Source organism: Polypterus senegalus, unplaced genomic scaffold, assembly GCF_016835505.1.
Source record: "Polypterus senegalus isolate Bchr_013 unplaced genomic scaffold, ASM1683550v1 scaffold_3541, whole genome shotgun sequence".
Lineage (NCBI taxonomy): Eukaryota > Metazoa > Chordata > Cladistia > Polypteriformes > Polypteridae > Polypterus > Polypterus senegalus.
Genome location: NW_024385440.1, coordinates 3971 through 22959, shown reverse-complemented (window position 1 = coordinate 22959; position 18989 = coordinate 3971). Strand labels below are relative to the sequence as shown.

Sequence of the window (18989 nt, the reverse complement as noted above, 5' to 3'; positions counted from 1 at the left end):
AAGTCCCGAAATGACGTCTTTTGGGGACATTTTTCAGTTTAGGAAAAAGGAAAAAGTCACACGGACTGAGGTCAGGTGAATAAGGGGGCTGGGGAACCACAGGAATGCGTGTTTTTGATTGTCCTTCTGCTCAGTTGTGAGGTTTTTCGGCACCATTTTAGCACAGACCTTTCGCATGTGCAAATGTTCAGTCAAAATTTGATGAACGGTAAATCTGTTCAAATTTAATTGTTCACTCAACATTCTTAATGTTAAACAACGGTCTGATCTCACAAGAGTGTTCACACGTTCAATGTTTTCATTGGTTTTGAAGTTGAAGGCCTCCTGAAAAACTTGAGCTCGGGATAAACAATGTTCCCCATAGGCCTGTTTTAACTCTTCAAACGTCACACTTGCCGTTTATCTATCTATCTATCTATCTATCTAATGGCACAACGTTGCTCCAAATTCCGCTGTTCCATTTTGCGTGACGCACAACCAAAAACACAACTTCGCTAATAGCAGTCACAAAAATCACGTAGTTAACGGAAGGAGTTGAAACTCGCATTGAGCTATGGGAGGGTACTGATACACATGCTCTATCAAGGACAACAGCGCAGTGTTGCCAGTCTCATTACTTTTCTGCCACACCTCGTGTGTGTGTGTGTGTATATATATATATATATATATATAATATAAACTTCAGGCAATTAGATGTAGTAAAAAGACAAACGGGAGTTTAGTTACACACAAAATTATGTATTATTGATAATATTCATATATAGTAACGATATGCAAAGTACATTTGAATATTGGCAACCATACAACCTGATTAAATGGTGATCTGCAGCATACAGACTTGTAGTTACTTAAAATGTCTCTAGTTAAAGCATCATTAATGTTCAGCTTTCTTTAGAGCAGGCCTCAAGCCTGTTCAACATGGCTGAAGCTGTGCTCTTCATTGTGTCGTCTTCAATTCATGGTGTGATGGTCAGATCAGTAAGAGAGAGAGAGAGAGATACTTCTTCATCATCACAGGTTAGCAAGAGATGCTTCTTTCAGATTTTAGTATGAGAGAGTGAGAAAAAGCAAGCAAATTTATGGGTTTTCTGGCCAACCCCTACAGCCAATAGGACATCATAGTACTTAAAGGCCTCTGAGACAAGTCAATTCCAAACAGCCATACCTCAGACCAATGGAGGAAATAGAACATCTTAACACCTGCCCCCAAACCATATGTTAAACATCCTGGCTTCCTTGTGGGTGGTTTAAAGACTTTAGCAGAGAAATACTCGCCAAACTGGTTTAAGACACATCCTGTCCCAACTCTGTCATAAGCAATTACATTGCTTTATCTAAATTACAAATAAAGACATACAAAATATTTATCAAGTTATATGTAAAATCTCGCATCACAACAGCCCCAGTCCCTGAACTAGCCACACAGCCCCACAGCATGATGGAACCTCCACCAAATTTGACAGTAGGTAGCACGTGTTTTTCTTGGAATGAGGTGTTCTTTTTCCGCCATGCAAAGCGCTTTTTGTTATGACCAGATGACTCAATTTTTCTCATCAGTCCAAAGCACTTTGTTCCAAAATGAATTTGGCTTGTCTAAATAAGCATTTGCATTCAACAAGTGACTCTGTTTGTGGCGTGAGTGTAGAAAGGGCTTCTTTCTCTTCACCCTGCCATACAGATGTTCTTTGTGCAAATTGTACTGAATTGTAGAACGATGTACAAATGCACCATCTGCAGCAAGATGTTCTTGCAGGTCTTTGAAGGTGATCTGTGGGTTGTCTGTAACACTTTCACAATCCTGCGCATCTGCCGCTCCTTTGTTTCTTGGCCAGCCAGACCTGGGTATAACGGCAACTGTGTCTGTGGCCTTACATTTCCTGATTACATTCCTTACAGTTGAAACTGACGGTTTAAATCTCTGAGGTAGCTTTTTGTAGCCTTCCCTTAAACCATGATACTGAACACCTTTGTTTTCAGATCTTTTGAGAGTTGCTTTGAGGATCCCATGCTATCACTCTTCAGAGGAGAGCCAAAGGAAAGCACAACTTGCAATTGACCTCCTTAAATACCTTTTCTCATGATTGGACACACCTGTCTATGAAGTTCAAGGTTTAATGAGCTAATCCAACCAAGTTGCAAGTAATCAGTATTGAGCAGTTACATGCATTCAAATCGGCAAAATTACAAGGGTACTCAAATTTTTGCACAGCCAGTTTTTCACATTTGATTTGATGTCATACAACTAAATAATGCTTCACTAAAAATCTTTGTTCGGAAAACACCCCAGTACTCGGATGTTCCTAGGAAATGAAACACATACCACTGTTATCTTTTTTGTTGAAAGTAAATTATTATGCAGGCTGAGAGGGGTTCCCAAACTTTTTCATATGACTGTATAATACATTTAGAAATATTTGCATTTTGCTCTAGTTTTAAATGCTTAACTGTCTGTTGTAGTTTTCATTTTAATTTTCTTTGTTCTGTGTAGTTTATTGCCTTAATTAAAAATGAGCAGAGCAAACACCCAAGCAAAGGACACTGAATGATGAAAGACTGAAACCACTTCTGTGTCTGACCCACTGATTAGTAAATAGTAGAGTAATAACCAGAACAGCTGGAAAAGCAGAATGGAATCATAATGGTGATAAAAATCTTAAAACACTTTAGAAAAAGCACAAAATTTTGCCCATGTAACATAAATGCTTGGTATGTTCTAATAAAAAGAATTACAAAAAAACTACTTTGTAATTACATAAATTAAATGTTCTGTTTGCTACAAAGCCTTTTTTATTTGTCTATAGCTTTGCCTTTATTGAGGTGCCCACTGAAAACCATATCTCAATGGCTGTATCTCAGCTGAATGGTGCAATGTATCGTGGAAGAAAGCTGAATGTCGGAAAAAGTATAAAACGTTCCCTTGAAAAAAATAAGCAGGTCAATCATTTCTCCACAAAGAAACAGGTAATCAATGCTAATCTTTCTTTCTTTATCCTTTAAAAGGTATGAATACCCTTAAATGTTTTAATAAAGCTTTAGTTTATGCAGTATTTTCAAACATACACTATAACATATGGTTTTTACTATTACTGGGTATGCTGTGGTTTATTTTGATTATTTCTTTTGTCAGAATGGTAAGCCTGAAATTCTGAAGTCTTTCATATTAAAATGCAATGGTTTCTTAAGGATCAAGCTTCCTTGGTTCAACTCCTGTACCTAGTCATGTTTTGCTGCCAACATTGACTCTGGCTCTTCTTTAGATCTGAATTGGATTAAGCAGGTTTGGTAAGTCTAGTACACTTGAGTAGAATCAACACAGAAGACACCACTTTATCATGTTGTACCTAGTTTTACACTCTATCATAGCTTGTACAAGGAGCATGCTAATGTTTTTTTTTTAAAGCAGACTTGAGTTCAGGATTGAGGAAACAATTATGTGTATGCACAATCAAACTTATGGAACTTTGTTTTGATACTTGCATTATCATGAAAAGCACATATAATTTACATAGAGCATCCCATTTTATAGATAAATCATGATTTTAAAATAACATCTGACTTTGCCTCTTGAGATGAGAACAAGAAGTTTGGTCTAAATATTTACATTAACGTGGAGTCTGTGGGACCTCTGACCAACTAATAGAATACATTATTTTATCTCAGTATAATTTGGGTAGTTTTTAATTTTAAGATATGATGCAAATATTGATTTTTAACCTGAACTAAAACTGTAGTCCTTGTCTAAATTAAGGATGTGAATAAATTTAAACTTTTTGCCAATTTAAAGGTGAAAACTGTTTAAGAATAAAAAAGAGGTCTAGAGCTAAGCCCAGCACTGTCAAACCACAATTTTTTTTTTTTTTTTTTTTTTACAGAGAAAGCAAGATTTCAGTATTGCTTCTTTTTCTAATTAAATGCCAGTCTTACAAATCAATTATGGGTGATGAGTATTTTTTCTCATTGTGGATTAGATTTTCCAATGATAAATATTTGTTACATGTAGCTATCCCTTACCCAGCTCACTCACTTCTTATCATGAGCTATAAAAAGAGGTGAAACGTGTATAAAATAAGAACTGACATAGTGTTTATTGCTTAAATAGAGTTTTTCTAGTTCAGGTTTATTTTTTAATCTATTCTCTTATTCAAACCTAAAATGAGGCAAATCAGAAGAAGTAGATGCATGTCACTAGCTGCTTTATAGCCCCCTTCACGTCTATTGTTGTGCTGCTCCCAGCATGGAGCACCCAAGATAAAGTACACAGTGAGAGGACAAAAATGGGTTAAAAAGTACAGCATCCTAAATGAAAACAGGATGTTGCATGCTGCATATTTGAATCCCCCCTCCCAACATTTAAGCATTAAACAGCTACATAAGCATAAAATGTGGAATAACTGATTGGAGTATTCTTGGTATCCCTTAAGTACTCTGCAGAATACATAAAAATATGCTGAATATTAAATCTGCCACTTTTGAGCTGCTGTAATTTAACCTTGAGTTTAGAATTATGTGTAGACCTCTACATGTTTCTTATTCTTTATACAAATCGTTTACTGAATTTCTTGGATTTTAGCATCCTTAATCTAAATATTTTTGTTGCATTTCTAAGCTAGGATGACACATTCTTTTACAGTCTGTAAAATAACGACATATAAAAATAAGTGTGTGTTTGTTTGCAGGTTGGCACCTGAAGATAACAAACTATGCATCTGTGATTTCTAGGGGATGGTATGTTTAGGCAATTGAATGCTCAATGCAGTACAGAATTCAAGAGTAAGGCTGTCTAGACTTAGCCCCTTACCAGTTCTTATACCCACTTTCATTTTGAGTTTAGGATCTCACACAAATATATGCTTCATTACCAAGTTGATACAAAATTATGAAAAAGTAACAGTACTAGCTTTTATTGTGGTATCAGTAGTACTGAGTATCCAAGTCTGTACTACCCTCATGCATGACTGCAGGTAGACAAATTACTGTGGAATGCTCTGTAATATGTGAGATAAATGTGAGAATAAACTAAATATAAAAATGACTCACAGTGGTGATGATACTGCGCTGCATCAATGCATGTCAAAACGAAAAGCTACAGAAGTCATGTTTGAAAATGCATTGTGGTTGAGGCAGGAGAAATTCAGCGTGCAAGTGTGAGAATTGTGCTTATTATTAAAAAAATTACTAAAATAAAAAGGTAAATCACACAGATGTACCTACACATACACACAGGCTTCCATTATTGACACTTTTATCTCATTATTCTGTTAGTTCAGGAATGGATTTATACATGCCCTGAGGGTGCAAGGATATGACCAATCTGATGTAAGTTACAATAATTTAACTTTTAGTGTCACAAATTTGTTACAGGAGATTAAATGATGGCAACATTAGTTGTTTTTAATGCAGTAATCCTACATAATCACAATTAAGTAACTGACACTTCACATTCATTTTCTGATTGTAATGAGCCCATCTACAGATGTCCAAGTTTGTATTCCTTTCTGTCTGGCATATATGGTTCAAGGTGAAGGGGGAAACCTTGAACATGTTCACAACTTCCCATGTATGACTGTGGGAATCTGTACACTTGCAGCACTAACAACAGCTGTAGTAGTGCTGGGTGATATGAAAAATACATTTTTTTACTGATCAATTTTCGATAATTATCATGATATAGTTTCATACTAACATTTCTGTTTTTAAAGAGTATCTATCCTAATATATTCTGAATAAATAAGTTAAAATAAGAAATGTTAATAAGCCGATGAGATTTTTTTAGTATGTTTTGAAATATGGATTAAAGAGGGACGATATGCCTAGAAGGTCATCAATAGCAGTGTCATCATAGTTGTCATTTAAGTAACTGATTACCATAGTTTTAATGTTCTTTGTGAGTTCTTTTTCCTTATCACCTGGCAGTAGGACCTCTTTACTGAGCAGGTAGGTGACAAAATGATTCCCCTGACAGTACCAGTGATACTAACCAGTGAATTTAGTGCCTCGTGGACTGACTTGAGAATGTTTTGGTTAGCAGATGGTACCTTTGCAATGGCCTTCTCCTGCTCCAGCAATCTCTCTCCCTACCATTCTTTGATGGGACCCCTATCTTGTTGGATATTGTTACCAGTTTATATTTGGGCAGATTAAAGTCCCCTTGAGCTTCTGCCAGGTATCTCTGCTTTTGTTTTCCATGAAAAAGAAAATGCGCTGGCCACTTTTTTACAAGTACCTATAGCTCTTTCATTTCTATCATCTCTTCCAGCTCTTGCTGTATTGATAAAAGAACAGTATATTCATGTATTATTAATGAACAATTAGCCTAGTAGTATAAGCAACTCATTTGTAGTATATTGTACTGTTAGTATTAAAAATGTAATATAAGCAACACAGTGCAAAGTAGATTCACAATGCTAAATTAATTAACTTGCCAATTGCTAGGTACAATCTATGTCTGAAGCACTAAATGCAAGTCCAATATTTCAGCTTTGACAATGTTCACTCTGTTGTCTGTAGTAATACATGCCCTGTGGTCCTCTCTAAGCCCCCAGGATGGCAGGGCATCCTTGAGTGCCATTGTGCACCATTTCTGCTGTGTTATCCACAGTAAAATATGCAATGTGCAGAAGTTTGTGCTGTAAACTCCATTCCGTATCACTATAGTGGATAGTAAGACTTGCGTAAGGCTTCTGATGTCTGACTCAGCCATAAGTCTGTCATATTGGAGAAGTATGCAGCTTCTAACTTCACGCACCATTCATTGTAAAGCTATGGAAACACCATCTGGAGAAAAATGTTTTTGGCCAGGGAGTTTAAACCTCAGGTAGATTTTTTTCAGAGGTTTCTTGAAGCCTTCTTTTTTGACAACACTCACTGGCATCATGTCCCTCACCATGAAGTAAGTGGCCACATTTGTTATGTTCTGATGCTTTTTTGATTTTCTACTATTTAAGGTCATAGTGACAAATGACGACACAGTTGATTGCTGTTTAGGAGCAGTACTGCTGCTCAAAGGCTTGCTAGCCACATCACTCAAGGGTTCTTTTTGACATTCAGAAAATTCGACTGGGTGGAATTTTTTAAGGTGGTGGAATAGGTTTATTGTAATAGTCTTTGTTGGGACCTGTCTTTTATGCTGGCTTTATTTGTGCTTTGATTTTGAGTTAGCAAAACCACTTCCAAAACATGTGCCTTTCTTTGGTATTATCTCTACCTGAGCAGTTAAGAAATTTTCCTTCTCAGCTTCACTTACCAGGATGTCCTCGTTGCACGACATATTTCCCAAACAATCGGCCATGTTGCTAATGTTTACAACATAGCTTCTTTGTGGGGATGGGCAAATTTGCAAAGTGCATAGTGATTGGTGGTTGTACTGGCATCAAAACACATTGTCTTTTAAAACTTAATGTGGGAAAAACAAGTTTTATTGATTTATTATAGCCCACATTTATCATTGTTTTCATCAAGTGTTTTTCTCTGATCAAAAATTTAAATAATTTTATCACCCAACCCTAAGTTGTAGCAAGCAAAGGCAAGTTTCTAACAAAGTGGCTATTTGGCTTGTCTACAATGGTGATGAAATAATCCGCTCCATTTATTGATACCAAGACACAAACTATTTAGTGTTTCAATGTTTCGAAGCACAAAGGACATTTCCTTATTAATACGTGTACTGTGTTAACAGAAAACACATGTGGAAATATGCATTTAGGAATATTGTCAAAATAGCATACTATCTTGCTGAATACAAATATGCAGATGCTAAATTTGTGTAATTTGTTAGGTTTTGTAGAAAAACTGTGATGAAAGCATATATGTCATATATTTGAATTGTTAAGATTAATTGACAACTTTATTTATTTTGAAAGCATTCAAAGATACTTTACAAAGCACATTAATAACAATTATCACAATATAAAATAAAAATATTACAGCTACAATTAAACCAGTGTTAATACAACATTTAAAGTAAATATATCAACTAAAATTTATATCAAACAAAATAAGCAAGCTTAAAGAGATTAATTTTAAGGATGGGATTTAAGAGTAGGAAGAAAGTTAATGATACAGATGTCTTGTGGGAATGAATTCCAGAGTAGAGGTGCCACTTCGCTGAAAGCCCCATACCCCTTAGTAGTCAGGTGGCAGCAGGTATAATAAAATTAATAGAGCAGGACTATCTAAGAATATGGGAAGAAGTAGAAGATATTAAAAAGAGCAGAGGGATATGGAGGTGCCAAATTTGCAAATGGTCTTGCATGTAAAAAGCTAAATCTTAACATCAATGCGTTTAACAAGGAGCCAGTGAAGTTAGTGAAGGACAGAAGTAGTGTGTTCTCTGGAAAGGGTTCTGGTAATGATACAATTGCAGCAGCATTTGAACTAGTTAGAGTTTTTAGAGGAATTTTTGAGGAAGACCAGAGAGGATAAAATTAAAGTAATAATTAAGAGATAATAACCAGAGCATGTACAAGAATAGCAGTGCTATTAGCTGTAAGAAACAAGTACAGATGACTAATATTACATAGATGGAAATATGCAGACCAAGTGATATTATGTGCTTCAAATTTTAAGGTACTATCTAGAATGACACCTAAACTGTTAACTTGAGAGGAAGAAGAGATTTGGGAATTATCAATGGTCAGAGAAATATTGTCACATTTGCCCAAAACAGTTTTAGTTCCTACCAGAAGAACCTTTATTTTATCACTGTTTAATTTGTGAAAGTTAGTAGACAACCATGATTTAACTTTCAGCAAGCATTTAGAGTTGGAAGAGGGTGCAAGTGTGGAGTAAGCCTTAGTATACAGACACGGCTGAGGGTCATCAGCATAACAGTGGAAATGATTATCAGATTTCTAGAACATATAACCAAGAGAAATTATAAATAGGGGGTCTAAAATGGAGCCCTGGGGTACACCACTAACAACGAGGCAAAGTTATGATCTGAAATTTAACTGTATAAACTGAATAAGATCCAAGAGGCAAGATTTAAACAAGGCATTTGGTGTGCCAGTGATACCAATTGATTCTAATCTCTGTAGGAGAATATCATGTGTCAAAGGCAGAGCTCAGTTCAAGGAGCACAAGTATGGTTAACAGCCCAGAGTCAGCTGCCTTCAGCAGATCATTGTTGATTTTTGACCAGGGTTGTCTCTATACTGTGAAACAGGCATAAACTAGACTGAAGGTGTTGAAACAAATGGTTGTCAATAAGGTAAGAGTATACCTGCATAGCAACAGTTTTTTAAGTGTTTTTGAAAGGAATGGTAAATTTGAAACCGTAAAATAATTAATTAGGTTACACCAGATTTCTTGGAGTTATTGCAGCCATTTTTAAAGATAAATAAATAAGTGAAGATTGTATGATAGTTATTAAAGAAGAAAGAGAAGACAAACCAGATTTAACCACATGAGTAGGAAGTGGATCCAACTGACAAGTAGAGGGTTTAGATTTTCTAACAATACCAGATATTTCCTCCATAGTTGGGAGTTTAAAAACTAGAAAAAAAGAAGAGGAGCAACATAAAATGTTCAATGTGCAGGATTTTCTAGAGACTGCTGGTGCATATTTCCAACCTTAGTATTAAAAAAGGTCAATAAAGAGTTACATTGATCAGTGCAGGAGAATACTGTACAAATGGAAGATTGTCATGTGGTCATAGAGTCCTATTAACAATAGAAAATAAAGCCCTAGTATTCTCGTCACTGGACCTAGTAACTGTTGCATAATATGTAGTTTTTGCAGAAGAGAGAACATCCTTATAATAATACATCTTTTACATAAGAATATGTATGATGAACATGAAGTCCCATCTTTGTATAAAGACATTCTAAGCAGAGACCTTTAGCTTTCTGTTGGCGTAAATCCAAGGTAAACCAGTGGGCAGAGTGGGCAAAATAGACAGTCTGGATTGTCAAAGGAGAAACGTTCTTTAAAAGACTGTATAGTCCATCATTGTAGTGGGATACCAGCTCATCTGGGGTAAATAAATTGTCACTGCTAGGCTGTTAGCTCCATTGGAGAAGTCAGTTAAATCAATATTCTTAATGTTCTGAAATAGCATGAAGTGGGTTTGATTTATATCCTATTAAGTTGACATTAAAGGACACCAGTTTGTGGTCAAATATGGGCAGGTCAGATGCTGTACACTTATAGGAAGTAACACCAGAGTATGGCCTTTAGAGTGAGTAGGAAAATTTGTAAATTGCTGCAGACAAATACTATTGAGACATGATATAAAATCCCTTGCAAAAGTGTTAGTAACACTGTCTGTATGTATATTAAAAATCGCCCAGCAAAATATCATTAGGGGACATAGAACACAAGGGAATTTGCAAACTCACATTTAAAAAGTCCTTATTCAGCTTGGGTGGTCGAGTAAGTATAGTGAGTATAGTAGATCTATTGATTTATACGATATTGGACTCAAATGAGGCATAGTGAAGCATAGTTTGAGAGGATACTCTCCACCTGTCATTGTACAGTATCGTGAGATCACCACACTGACCAGAGTCTTGGGGTAGGCAGATGTAAACAAACCCAGAGAAACAGCTTGATTACACTGTGAAACATCATTGGGTTGTTGTCAGGTCTCAGTCAGACTTATGGTCATTTAGCAGATCATAAAGTAGAGGACTGTTACTGGTGAGTGATTGAACCTTAAATAGCCCAAAGGCAAGTTTGTTTTTCCCCAGCTGTTGTGGTAGTCAACCTCGACAGGTTCGCTAGCACACTGTGGTCAGCAGTTCATCCTTATCTCTATAAAGGTTGAGGAACAGTAGACCAAACAGATTTTGTCAGCTATTCGACCTTATAGACCCACTGTGAATGTATTTCCAACGAGAATGACGGAGAATATCCAGGTGCTGATACAATATCGATGGTGGCTTAGAGGTGTGAAGCCGAAATTTGAGAAATTCTGTTTGCATGTATTGGAATATCGATGCCACTGGATGAAGTATGACAAACAGGATAATCCAGGTAAACCTGGTACAAAGAAGCAGTCTATTTATACACATTGTGGAAAGGTTTCAGCTGGAGAAGGTTATCATTTGCAACCAGATAAACCACAGAATTATCAAATATAAAATCTAACAAAACAAAAATCCAGTAGGTATTGACACAATGTAATAACTACTGTCAGTTACATAAAATGTAAATAAATAATACATAATTGACAACCGGTAATAAAAGTCTGGTTTAATTTTTAGATCTGCTTTTGTATACTGGCAATAACAATGTTTGATCACTTCTATAAGATATGGTACAACAAAGTTTTACAACAGTTCTGAAATAATTTCAGAAAAAAATTTCTCCCTCTCTGCTATCATGAAGGTTGTGAAACCGCTCCTTACTATTAGCTGAAACACATCGGAGTGTGATCATGCTTTTACACGTCTATAATTTACTTTTGCTAACATGAGAACCCTTTATAAAAGGCACCCTTTTTAAAAATTCTAATGGTACAAGAGTAACAGATTTTAATGATGATGTATACATAGATTTCTCTCTGTGCTCATTTTAAGGTGTATGGCACTGTAAATGACATATTGCACGTCAGAATAATACTCAAGGCCAAAGTGATGGTTTTTCACAGCGAAACAAATTTTTGGGGTCTAAATGAGATTAGAAAATAAAATTTGTCAATATAATATTAATCCAGGGTTCAGTTAATTTTTGGTAAAATTTTTTAATACATTGGAGAAAGGACCATGCATTAATATTACAAAATCCTTTAAAAATCATCCACTTACTAATATAAGATGATGATTGTATTTGTATTGTGGTAGAAGATGGAGTGCTACCAAAAGTATACTGATACCAGAGTGCTACATTTTTTGTATGCAACAAAGGTCAGTAGGACACAATGGTACTTTTCTATTGTATCATTTTATAGTTGTAGTTTTGACATACCTTTTCTGTAGCCCATTTTGAGTTAGCAAAGAAAATCAAATATGAAAAGCAACCCATTGATTTCCCTAAATATTAGGTTTATACCATTTCTCTTGTCCCTGCCATTCCCAGCTTGAAAAAAAAATTAAACAAAAAAGCAAGACAACAGCAGCCACCTCCTATTCCAATCCCTCTACTCTTATGTCAATAAAGGAGCAGCGTCCATCATCCCTTCTCCCCCACTGGCTTAACAAAGAATTGCAAAACCTTATAACAGTATTAAAATACTCTAGAGCAAGGGTGGGGGAAATAGCACAGTCATAAAGTGCCATAAATACAACTGACAACAAAACTCTAAACCAAGAATCGTGTCCTAAACAGCCAACTGATCATTATAATGATAGTTATGTACACACAAACCACCTTTAGTAGCATTAAAGTCAAAGTGAACAGGACATTCCTAATAAGTAAGTAAAATCCAAATTAAGGAACAAACTACTGTATTTAGGGCTCACTCTCATATCCACACTAGCCCATTAAGAGAAGATTTCAAATTGCCAGTAGCTTCACTTGTGTGTTTGTAGAGAAAAGCCAAGCAAAATCATTTATTGGCTAACTAAAAAGATTACAATATGCAAGCTTTCAGGCCCCTTCTTCAGGCAAGATGTAATGATTATATGTGTTTGAAAACACCTGAACTGAAAGTACCTCTTCAGGATTAGAACCATAGGCTCTGCAGTTCTAAGGAAGCCACACTAACCACACTCTTTCACTGTTATCACCAAGTATCCTTGTAAAACAATTAAACCAGTGTCATTTAGTAATTTAGGTTATCACCAATACTCCATTAGAATTCAGAAAGAAACATTCAGCGTTTGGTTTAAATTGCAATATACAAGACTTTACTATGTCATTTCCTTATCTGTTTCTTTAATGTGAAAACAGGAAAATCTTTTTAGCAATAGCAGGAAAGAGACACTAGCAGATATGCAGGGGTGCAAAACTTTTCATGTTAAGTTAAGGGCATAATGCCATTCTGTTTCTTATGCCAGCTATAATGGGCTGCGCTCAATTTACTCATGCATGTACTGAACATTCTTAGTCCAAGTTTTGGTTTAAGGAGAAATAAAGATTATATCAATAGAAACCAACCCTGTATGGTTGGCCATTCAATTTCTGGGACACTCTTATACATAGACACATACTTTCACACACACAAGCCCTCACGTCTTTGGCATTGTGACTGTCCAGGTCCGGCTGCATGCTCCATCTTGGTGAGCCTCTTGAACCTGACACTGTCGATAGTCATGACCGGGATGAGCTGTACAAATGAGGACACCACATGAAGCAAGAGGAAGGTCTAAAAGAGTTCAGTGATTTTCTTAAAAAATAAAATCCAAATATTGTCTAAAAAAATAATAAATGCATTGCTCCAAACTGTTAAATAAATAATTCATAAAAATTTACATAAATAGAAAAATCTGTTAAAAATGAGGTTAAAACAACACAGTGCAGGAAACTGATTAAAACTTTGCAAGCCCTGGTGCCTTTTTTTAAAGTTAATAACTCTCTGGCTTATCCTATCCTGATTTCGCAGCAGAGAGACATGTCGACCAGCCAGTGCAGACTTCCTTTTTGTCCGGCCTGTGTCCCCACCACCAACCCCATGGTGTCTACAAGCAACCACTGAGCCCTGCTGTGCCTGAACCGGTGCCAATCCAGGCTCCACCTGGTGCGGGGACTCTGTTCTTCCATCACTGCCAATTCAGGCTCTACCTGGTGAAAGTACCCCTGAGCATGACGGTCGATCCTGCTTCCAAAACACTCAACAGGGGCGACCCACAGCCCCCTCCTGAGCGATGGCCACTCACTCCTCCTAGGGCTTCACTCCTGTCCACCTGCTTCCACTCAGTTCACCAGCTTGTTTCCTCTATCTCTTTTTCCTGCCTGCTTTTTCTCCCATCTTTCAACCTCTATTCTCTTTTCTTTTCTTTCCTTCTCTATCCTAATTCTCCTCCTCGCACACGTGCTTCCCATTTTAAAATGGGGACGTGGCACAGCTGTGATAATTAGCAGCTCCTGGCACCAGTTAGGGTCATAGACGATCCCACACCAGTGCTCTTAGTGTAGGGCTGACCACTCCCGCTGTATGAACTGTTCTCACCACACTACCACACCCCCTACTACCAAGACACAAGTGCAGCGATTATTTACAGTATTTAAAATGTTAAACAGCCGCGGACCTCACTTTATCACAGGCATATGGCAGACAAAATGAAAATCTAGGCAGACTCTACAACATCGATTATGCCTGAAAATGCATGTGACATAGACCTTCACCTGCAATTGGCATGCATACATCAGTGGAAAACTCTTCAAGGGGCTGCACAGTGTTTAGAGCCCTGTGAAAATCATGTTTCTTTTATACTTTATGCACTTTCAAAATTACTAGTGCACACAGGATTATTGTAGTGTGCTCATTACATAGATAAATATTCTTTAAGGAGTCTCAGCAAATTGACCCTGTGTCACATTAATGTGTTGATCATAGTTGAAAGTAACAGTCTACTGAACTGGTCATTAAATAAAACCTCAAGTCTTAAAATGCCACTTAACTATTAGCAGAAGTGGTAGGTGTGGAACATGTATCGCCAACATTATATGCCAAAATGTAAGGAAGTAGCTCTTTACACTTTTTAAAGGATTTGAATGTAGTACAGGTTGAGTATCCCTAATCCAAAATGCCTGGTATTAGAAGTATTTAGGATATTGGATTTTTTTGGATTTTGGAATACTTCCATATATAGAATGAGATATCTTGGGCACACCCTTGATCAAGTAGGGAAATGCAGCCAAAACCAGCTAAATAATGACTCCTGTGTATAATAATACATACAGTATTACTACTTATAGTGTGCATTGACATGGTGAACATAGTAACACTTTTCGAGGCGGATGTCATCAATAGTCGACACATGAAGGATTTAAGGCTAACCGCAAAGAAAAATCATTATATAGTTTTATCCACTAGATGACAGCAAAGAACATAAGATAAAGATGAATTGCCATTTGTTTCCATTACAGCATGGTGTCAAATCCCAGCAGCCGCTCTCATCAAAAGAAATTCTCTGCCAGAGATGTGTTGTGTATTGTTAATGAATCAGATTCTGCACTGCCAGATGAGGATTTTAAACTGTGTGGGGGAAAAAAATGGCAATCTGAGTGCTGCTCTTCAGTTTATATAGGCTACCTGTTGTCACTTCTCAGGGAACTGGCTGATAGGTGAGGAATCCAAGCCACACTCCATAATGCCTGCTGCGGTGGAAGCCATTAAATAACCAACAAGATGCTACATTGTTTTTGTATGGTGTGGGTGTACATACGTAACATATAAATTGGTACTTGTAAAGGTTATCATCATTTTGTTTTTTTTTTTTATTCAGTTTTATTCTCTCAGTTTATGCTCTCCCCGATCTGACACTGCTGTTTTCAAATAAAGATGTGCTATAACAAAGATGAACTCAGATGAGGGTTCTACTGTACATTGAAGAAAGAGAACAGAAGCCCTTCCCACATGAAACGTCCACTCACACATAAGAACAATGTAGCCGTAACAGGTGTAAAGGCGAAAGAAAACACTGTTTGGATGCAGCAGCAAGTTGTGCGTCATCCTGCCAGTGAATCTGCAACACGCATGTTCTTCAACGAAATAGCAGGGCTTACAGAGCTTGCCAGGGTATTGTGCAAAGTTCTGTTTGTGACTGTTTCTTGATGGTCTTTATATGAAAAACATTTATGTTACTTATATAAACGCCTCATCAAATGTTGTTTACCTGTATTTACTTATCTTCCTACAGTATAAGTTCACAAGTATACTGCAGAGCTTCTTGAGTTTGATTGACATAGACATGCTGACAAAGTACATGTGCAGTGCCACTCCTTATTTAATAAAAGATCATTTACGAAAAGTGCGATGGCAGCTTCCACCTGCAGCTATAGACACTTCAGTACGTGAGCAACTCTCCATGTTAGATCTGGCAGTGCCATGCTGACACTACAGTACGCCAGCAATGGTACCAAGAATGCAGTCAGATTTGTTTATTTGGACACATACACCATCAGCAAGGCACTAATTGCGATTAAAAAATGAATCGTTTTCCAGCCCTAATATATACAGTATATATTTTAAAGAAAACACACTTTCTTACAAATAGTAGTCAGAAAGTTGCAAGATCTGCAGCCTTAAAATCCAACTCTTAGATCTAAGGTTAATAAGTAATTAAAAGTGTTGGTCTTGCCACGTCAATTAGGCTTTCCCTGGCTATGAGCTTTTAATTTTTTTTTGGATTCTCTTTGTAATTTTAAGTGATAGGTGAAATGAAGCAGTGTCTTGTACCAATTGGCTAGACAGAGGGACCAAGCTTGGAAGATGTGTAGCAGGTTAGGGTAATAAAGGATAAAGATGGAAACGTACTCACAAGTGAGGAGAGTGTGTTGAGCCGATGGAAAGAGTACTTTGAGAGGCTGATGAATGAAGAGATATGAGATAGAGAAGGTTGGATGATATGGAGACAGTGAATCAGGAAGTGCAACAGATTAGCAAGGAGCAAGTAAGGACAGCTATAAAGAGGATGAAAAATGGAAAGGCTGTTGGTCCAGATGATATACCTGTGGAAGCATGGAGGTGTTTAGGAGAGATGGCAGTGGAGTTTTTAATCAGATTGTTTAATGGAAATTTTGGAAAGTGAGAGGATGCCTGAGAAGTGGAGAAGTATGCTGGTGCCGATATTTAAGAATAAGGGGGATGTGCAGGACTCTTATAACTAAAGGGGGATAAAATTGATGAGCCACAGCATAAAGTTATGGGAAAGAGTAGTGGAAGCTAAGTTAAGGAGTGAGGTGATGGTTAGTGAGCAGCAGTAAGGTGCCATTCCAAGAAAGAGCACCACAGATGCGATGTTTTCTCTGAGGGTGTTGATGGAGAAGTATAAAGAAGATCAGAAGAAGTTGCATTGCATCTTTGTGGACCTGGCAAAAGCATATGACAGGATGCCTCAAGAGGAGCTGTGGTATTGAATGAGGAAGTCAGGAGTGGCAGAGAAGTATGTAAGAGTTGTACAGGATATGTACGAGGGAAGTGTGGCCATGGTGAGGTCTGCGGTAGGAGTGACGGATGCATTCAAGATGGAGATAGGATTACTGTACATCTGGGATCTGTTCTGAGCCCTTTTTTGTTTGCAATCATGATGGACAGGTTGACCGACAAGATTAGACTGGAGTCCCCGTGGACTATGATGTTTGCTGATGACATTGTGATCTGTAGCGATAGTTGGGAGCAGGTTGAGGAGACACTGGAGAGGTGGAGATATGCTCTAGAGAGGAGAGGAATGAAGGACAGTAGGAACAAGACAGAATACATGTGTGTAAATGAGAGGGAGGTCAGTGGAATGGTGAGGATGCAGGGAGTAGTGTGGGTGAAGGTGGATGAGTTTAAATACTTGGGATCATCAGTACAGAGTAATGGGGATTGTGGAAGAGAGGTGAAAAAGAGAGTGCAGGCAAGGTGGAACGGGTAGAGAAGAGTATCAGGAGTGATTTGTGACAGACGGATATCAGCAAGAGTGAAAGGGAGGGTCTACAGAATGGTAGTGAGACTAGCTATGTTATATGGTTTGGAGACGGTGGCACGGACCAGAAAGCAGGAGACAGAGCTGGAGGTAGCAGAATTAAAGACTGTAAGATTTGCATTGGGTGTGACAAGGATGGATAGGATTAGAAATTAGTACATTAGAGGATCAGCTCAAGATGGACGGTTGAGAAACAGAGAGGTGAGATTGCGTTGGTTTAGACATGTGCAGAGGAGAGATGCTGAGTATATTGGGAGAAGGATGCTAAGGATTGAGCTGCCAGGCAAGAGTAAAAGAGGAAGGCCCAAGAGAAGATTTATGGATGTGGTGAGAGGGGACTTGCAGGTGATGGGTATAACAGAACAAGATGCAGAGGACAGAAAGATATTGAAGAAGATGATCTGCTGTGGCGACCCCTAACGGGAGCAGCCGAAAGAAGAAGAAGAAAGAAGAATTTTATTTTTATAATAAAACATAATATTTAATTGGTTTTTAATTAATTCTGCACATGAGAATTTTTCATTAACAAAAACCCTTAAGTCTTTTTTATAGCCTCTTCCTGTAAGACAATGTATTGTATTTATAATTAACATTCCAATTGCCCTACATGTATATAGCACTTTGCACATTTATGCATTCCCTCAAATTTTAGTCTGATCTTTAAATTACACAGATTTACAAACTATACTCTACTCCATATCATTAATATAAACTAGAAAATATAATGGTCAAAGGATATACTTGTAAAGGACAGTGCTGATGACCTCACCCCAAAGGGAATATTCATCTCTCTTTTTTGTACTCTTGTCTACTACTGTTTAAACAACTCAAAGTCCAGTTTTGTAAGTTACCTCTGATCCAAATAACTTTCTAGTAGTTGATCAGCGAATTTTGCCACAGCATTATTCACAGTGAATAATTTGGCTACTTGAGAAAAATGTCTTCTTTTTTTTTTTATACCAGCACCCCATAATGCTTTGCGAGGCCAGTGCAACATCCATCTTGTTGAGTTCCACATCAATATAAGAAAAGGAGGCGCATGCCCTATGTATGCATAATAATTAGCTATGTTAGCCATGTATCTTGGCGAGAGTGAAAAGAAACCTTGAAGGAGCCTGATGCCCCCCGTAAAACACAGGATACTCTATGAAATAAAAATTATGAAAGGTTTATTACTTTTTACTATTACTAGTTACTAGATCATTATTTAAAAGATGTTTTAATCATGACTTTGAATTTTCTGTTTTTAAAAAACCTACATGTTTTTATTGAATTTTGACTGTGATTTCAGCATTTCCACTTTGTTTTGATGAAATACATGATTGGGCGTCTCTGAATACATTCCTCCTTATTTGATCTCACAGAGGCATGGTAGTTCAGTGGTTGGCACTGCAGCCACACAGCTCAGGTCACCTTTTTGGCCACACTAATGAAACATATACAGTATAAATAACAAGTTCTATCTCCTTGTGAAG

The 18989-nt window shown here is 37.2% G+C and overlaps 1 long non-coding RNA gene across 1 annotated transcript; it reads left to right on the top strand.

Moving 5' to 3' along the window:
- The first annotated feature begins 2806 nt into the window (after positions 1–2806).
- On the top strand, positions 2807–3918 carry LOC120522299. Its single transcript, XR_005632347.1, has 3 exons — positions 2807–2961; positions 3128–3131; positions 3873–3918. It is a non-coding gene; the product is annotated as an uncharacterized LOC120522299 (long non-coding RNA).
- Positions 3919–18989: the final 15071 nt, after the last annotated feature.